The following is a 5,678-nucleotide window of genomic DNA, read 5'->3' on the forward strand; positions in this document are numbered from 1 at the left end:
GCGTTCCAACCAGCCTATCTGGTTAAAGTATTCCTCGGTTTGTATTAGCGCACTTTTCAAACTACTAAATGGTTTATTTCGTACAAAAATTTTCTATATAGAAATTGTTTTAGAAGATCAAATAAATCTATTTTAAAAATTTTTAATAAGTAATACTTAATTAATTATATATTAATTACGTTATCTTTTTTCGTGTGCCTAATTGGATTTTGCAACCCGCTGCTTCGAACGCAACATTTTATTTATAAACATAAGCCAGCCAAGCAAGACGAGAGGACGTTTGCCCCGGGGAAGTCTTGTCACGCAAGCAACTGGAGATGTGCATGCATGGGGCCTCGCCCTCAATCTCATCCCAGGGGATATCTGAGCCATTGAAATAGGATTAACCAGCTCATCCCAGGGAATATCCGAGCCATTGAAATAGGATTAACCAATATAGTGGCCCACGCATATTACGTGATTAGTATCGTTATAAATTATATCTATATAGATATGTTATCTAGATAATAATTACTTTTAATTGTTTAATTTGAATTAAAATTTTTCTAAATTAAATTTTTACATGGAACCTCATTTACATGTATTCTAAATTATACCGATATATAAACTCTTTTCTATATAATAATTAATTTACAATTTAAATTTTAGATACTTCTAAATTGTATTTATAAATGGATTCTTTCTCTTAATTTTTTTAACTTTTAACCAAAATTTTAGATCTTTCCAAATTGTATTTATAGATATTTCCAAATTGTATTTTATAGATGGACTCTTCCCTCAATAACAATTACTAAAAAAAATTATCCAAGATTTTGATTTTTCTAAACTTTATTACCCATAGACTCTTTTTATTATTCTTCCTTATTTTTAATTGATCTTTTCTTTCCGCGTACGATTCTAAAAATAATACGTAGTATTACCGCTCCGTGATTTTCATTGTCCGAGTCAAAAAAAACCGGTCGCCAGCCGTTTGCCGCCTAACCTGCTAGATAACAACGTGAAATATCTGCATGCTCGTTTGCCCCCAAGCGGCGCCGGCCTTGGTGGCCAAAATATATACTCCATATTTTTCTTTTTATCTTATTTTCTTCAGTTAATCTCAGAATAACGCAGAGCCTTTTTCTTTTCAACAACCCCGGGGCGGGGAGAGCGGCAGGCCTGATGTATATATATACCCCTGCTGCATCCACTACGCCATCACCATCGCCATCGGATCCTCCCCTAGCTTCCCCGGCCACCGGAGAGCGCCAACAGCTGCAGATCAATAGATCATCCCTAAGGTGTGCCTCCTCTTCCCCTTGCCCTCCTCCACAGCTTCTTTTTGTTCATGTTTCTCGCTACAGCTAACCTCTTTCGTCTCTCACTAAACCCCTAGAAACCCTATATCTATCTATATTGGTTCTTTTCTGCTCTCACAGCAAGTGGTCGAGGTCATGGGCTCTTCTGCCTGCAGCCGGCTCTCATGCCAAAAATTGTGACACCTTTTTTGAGTGTCATGACCGCTTCATCTTGACATGCGTCGGATGTGTATTTGTGTTTTGGAATACATCTTTTAATGCTGACTTTTTCCTTGTGAAATTAACTTTGAGTGCTGCGTTATTTCCCCTAAAACATGTGTTCTTTCAGGTATATACGTTATACAAGGGATATGCCTCGAGTGGGGGACCCGGATGGAAATTGTTTACCAAGAGTTCTTGCAGAGATTACATACTGCTACAGCATCTACCGTTTTAATCAAGACCACTGCGTTGCCTCACTATATTTAAACTCATTCTGGGGCTGTTTAATAGCAGGAATCAGTAATGTGGCATTGAACACTGTATTTTTAGTCCTAGATAAGATGGATGCACCCGATGCACGGCCATGGAATAGAGGAAGATAAGATATATGATGACGCATGCAACACTTAATTTTTCAGTTCAGATTGAACCTTAATAGTTAATATATGCATCATTGCATTCTAGTCTAGGACAATTATTTGTTTTACTTAAATTGTTTTAGTTGAAATTTGAAGCTTGTGTATATATACAAATATGCTTTATACAAGCTAGACCTATTGAAAGTAAATGAAAGTAAATGAAGTTAATGTCTGCATGACGTAATCAGCCAATTGATTGAGCTAGGGACTACAGCAGTCAGTAGTAAGTAGCTGCCATTTATCGAGGACAACAAAAGGAATAATCAGCTTAGCAGTCCAGAATATCTTTAATGTATAAACAGCTTAGTAGTCCAAAATGTCTTCAATGAATCCATCATTTTTTAACTCCACGACTCCAACACAAAAGGAATAATATTCTGAATCAGTTAAAAAATTGGAATATCCATCATAGTCCAGAAATAAAGATTTTGTAGCACTGCAATTGATAACCACCCCATTAAATTTTACAGCTTACAACAACAGGTTGCAATGCTCCCTATTGGACTGACGCGATCACAACCACGTTTTGGCCGGCTTCTTGTCCTTCTTATCTACCCTGCTGTCAAACTAATCTGCACGCCTCCGATTCGTAAGTGAATCTGTACGCACGACGCCTGTCAAACTAATCTGCACGCCTCCGATTCGTAAGTGAATCTGTACGCACGACGCTGTGTTACTGGGACTAGGTAGAAGATTGGGTCGGCATATCACCTGGTTTTGTCCTGGTTAGCAGGAAGCATAATTGATAAACCACTCGAGACTCTGCATGACAAGATAACTGAACATTAGTTGCCGTGGCACACTAAAAGTCTGGTTAGTTACTATGCCATATCGGTGCAACCTGTGAAGAACATTTTCCAATTCACGAGAATGATAATTTGAGGAGAAAACAAACCATTAGGCATTTAAGCAGATCATCATTCTTCATCCTCGTGTGAGTCTGCATTTATGCGGTGGTTACACATTTCTGTTATTTGCAAGGATCATTATACTGTGAGTTGGAATAAGCATGTGAAGATCTATCACTAAGGCGATTCATGGCATTTGACATCTGGTTGGAGATAAAATGAAAACGACAACATACAAAACTGAGCAAAAGTCTGAAACTTGTGCTTATGGAAGTAGTACTGAACGATGACTACAGACATAAGAGAAAAGGCATGCCAGTGATGGATGATTAAAGTATTTACCTCCATAACCAAATGGCATCATGACTCATTATCTGTGGCAAGGCAAGCAAGGGCTACCACTGCGGTTTAGAAGTGTTTACCTCCATAACCAAATTGTTTGTGGTCTAGAAGTGAAAGCATGGCCAGGTACTTCGCTAGGTCCTCGACTCTGTCATCTGCATTTGCAGCCTTCAGATAGAACCTGCAAAGTTGAAGCAAACAATTGTTAGTTTCTTATTCATTCCGTGCAATTGACACAAATAAATGAGACAACCACAGACATAGGTTGATAGGAAGTACCGGAGGAAATGGTGAGCTGTTGTGACAAAGCACTGGAAGTCAAGGACCCCCTGAAACAGCCATTCTAGGATATTGCAATGGCTGTATTTGCTACCTACTTTGAAAGTATTATTACCTACTTTGAAAGTTTTCTGAAGGATACTGCAAGAGATCATATTATTAGGTTCTTACCGAGTGTTACAATGTAGATCCAGGGGCAAACTTATAGGTTCGAAAGTGATACTTCGGCGCAGATTAGACAGGTAAAGAAGTTTCTGGGTGCACTTCACATGCTTCCTAGCAGTACTAAGTGGCATGTTCATAAAACATTTTATTTTCGAGAAAGCTCTCAAGGATACAAGTAAGGTCTACTTCTTTTCAAAAATGCTGAAGATTCATGTGAATTCAATCTTCAAAACTTTAGTGAAAGCACAGACAACATATAAGCATAGCCCAACAAAACGTTGATGCCATTGCTTTACTTATAACTCACAAGAGAAATAAATCTATGCTAAAGAGATATATGCATGTGGTAATTTCTCAACATTTTGATGAAGTTCCTGAAGTAATCAAACAATAATTTGGATCTTACTTTAGAATAACACTCATAATGCGTCTCTCACAATAATGGATACCTAAGTTCTTTTAATAGTCTAAAAAAATAGCTCAAGCATGCAAACTGGTATGGTCAATTATTTTGAGGGATGCTTGATCATAGACAACACAATCAAGAAGCTTTATTTCTAAAATACACACCCTGTGAACCTTTTTATAGAACAATGACTCAGTGGCCTGAGTTCTCACATGCAGTTCTAAGTCTTGAAAGTGATAAGTTGCTACTGGATGTGATACGAGTTACAATTACCACCCCTCGCCGCTCGCGCTGCCGGAACCGCTCGTAGCTCTCCTCGTTGTCCAAGTCCTTAAATCTCTTCCCCTGATACAATAATTCCCTACTAATTACATCGAATGTCGCACTGATTCGAGAGAGTATCCAATTTCCAACAAATTTGAGAGAAATTGTGTGGGAACTGCTTACCGTTAGTACAGCGATGTCCGTGACGGCGGGCATTTTGGGATGCGGGCAGGAGACGAACTGCTCCGCGAAGGCAAGGAAGAGGGAGAAGGTGGGGGAGGGCTCGGCGTCGTCGTCGGACGAGGACTCATCAAGGGGGGCGAAGGAGTAGTCGGCGGATGAGGACGAGGACGCGGGGGCGGAGGCGGAGGCGGAGGCAGTGGCGGCGGCGGAGAGGCGGCAGAGGAGGAGGAGGACGCGGGGCCGGAGGCGACGGCGGCGGATTAGGCTGGCTATTCCCTTCAAACACTCACAAATTATAATAATACCACAATAATTTTTATCCAAATTACCCTTCTACTACACTGCTACATGATTTAATCACTATATTATTAACATATCTCAGCCATTGAATTATTCTTAATGGATAGCTCACGTGTACTGGAGGGTACCTTAAAAAAAATCCTTTTACAGAGATGATTGTTTGGCTTTGCTTAGAATGGAAGTATTTCCTCTATGGTTTTTTATATTAAATCACTATCTTTTAGGTTTACGTTTAATCATTCGTCTTATTTAAAAATTATATAATCATTAATTATTTTGTTATAATTTAATTTATTATTATAGAAACTTTAAGTATGATTTATACTTTTACATATTAATTTAAATAAAACATAGATAAAAAAATCAATGACATCATAGGGAGTACTATATCCAATTTGTTTCAACAAAATTCCATCTGACTCACGATGCACGTGTCCCTGCTGTGAGCAGCGTCTCCGTGGCATTATTCTAAAATCAGTCTCAATATATAGTTTTATAGCAGAGTTATCAAGACTGTAAACTAGGTAATCAAGCAAGATAAGTTTTATGGAAATGAAACTTCTCTCTCATCTCATGGAACTCCCTTAGATGAGAAACTCCCTTATTTAATGACCCTGCCAAGTCAGCAATTTTACTAATGTGACACCATATTTAATGGGCATGACACTTCAGAAACATGCATTGAGCCTGGCCTAAGGCCGTGGTCGTTTCCCTAAATCTAAACCCCAGAATCACTCGTTTTCGTGCGCATGTATATCGAACTACTAAACGGTGTATTTTTTTAAAAAAATTTCTATAGAAAAATTGCTTTAAAAATTCAGATTAATTTATTTTATAGTTAATAATTAATTAATCATGCACTAATCTATTATCGTGTTTTTCGTGCCGGTAACTAAACAAGCTACCGAACACCGAACACGGCCTAAGTACGGTTTTTGTTATCGTTGAGGTCTCTGAAATCGTTGACAGGCAA

General features: G+C 38.5%; 1 long non-coding RNA gene across 5 annotated transcripts; it reads right to left on the bottom strand.

Annotated features, from left to right (window-relative positions):
- Positions 1-2,239: 2,239 nt before the first annotated feature.
- LOC102704523 lies at positions 2,240-4,658 on the bottom strand. Of its 5 annotated transcripts, XR_001550323.2 has the most exons (7): positions 4,406-4,654; positions 4,232-4,303; positions 3,388-3,528; positions 3,109-3,289; positions 2,814-2,885; positions 2,630-2,680; positions 2,240-2,545 (listed from the first exon to the last, which is right to left on the bottom strand). It is a non-coding gene; the product is annotated as an uncharacterized LOC102704523 (long non-coding RNA). The 5 variants fall into 5 exon arrangements; XR_005811889.1 differs by having other exon boundaries at positions 2,814-2,858; positions 3,388-4,303; positions 4,406-4,658; XR_005811886.1 differs by having other exon boundaries at positions 3,388-4,303; positions 4,406-4,657.
- Positions 4,659-5,678: the final 1,020 nt, after the last annotated feature.

The sequence above is a fragment of the Oryza brachyantha genome, chromosome 5 (assembly GCF_000231095.2).
Source record: "Oryza brachyantha chromosome 5, ObraRS2, whole genome shotgun sequence".
Taxonomy (NCBI): domain Eukaryota; kingdom Viridiplantae; phylum Streptophyta; class Magnoliopsida; order Poales; family Poaceae; genus Oryza; species Oryza brachyantha.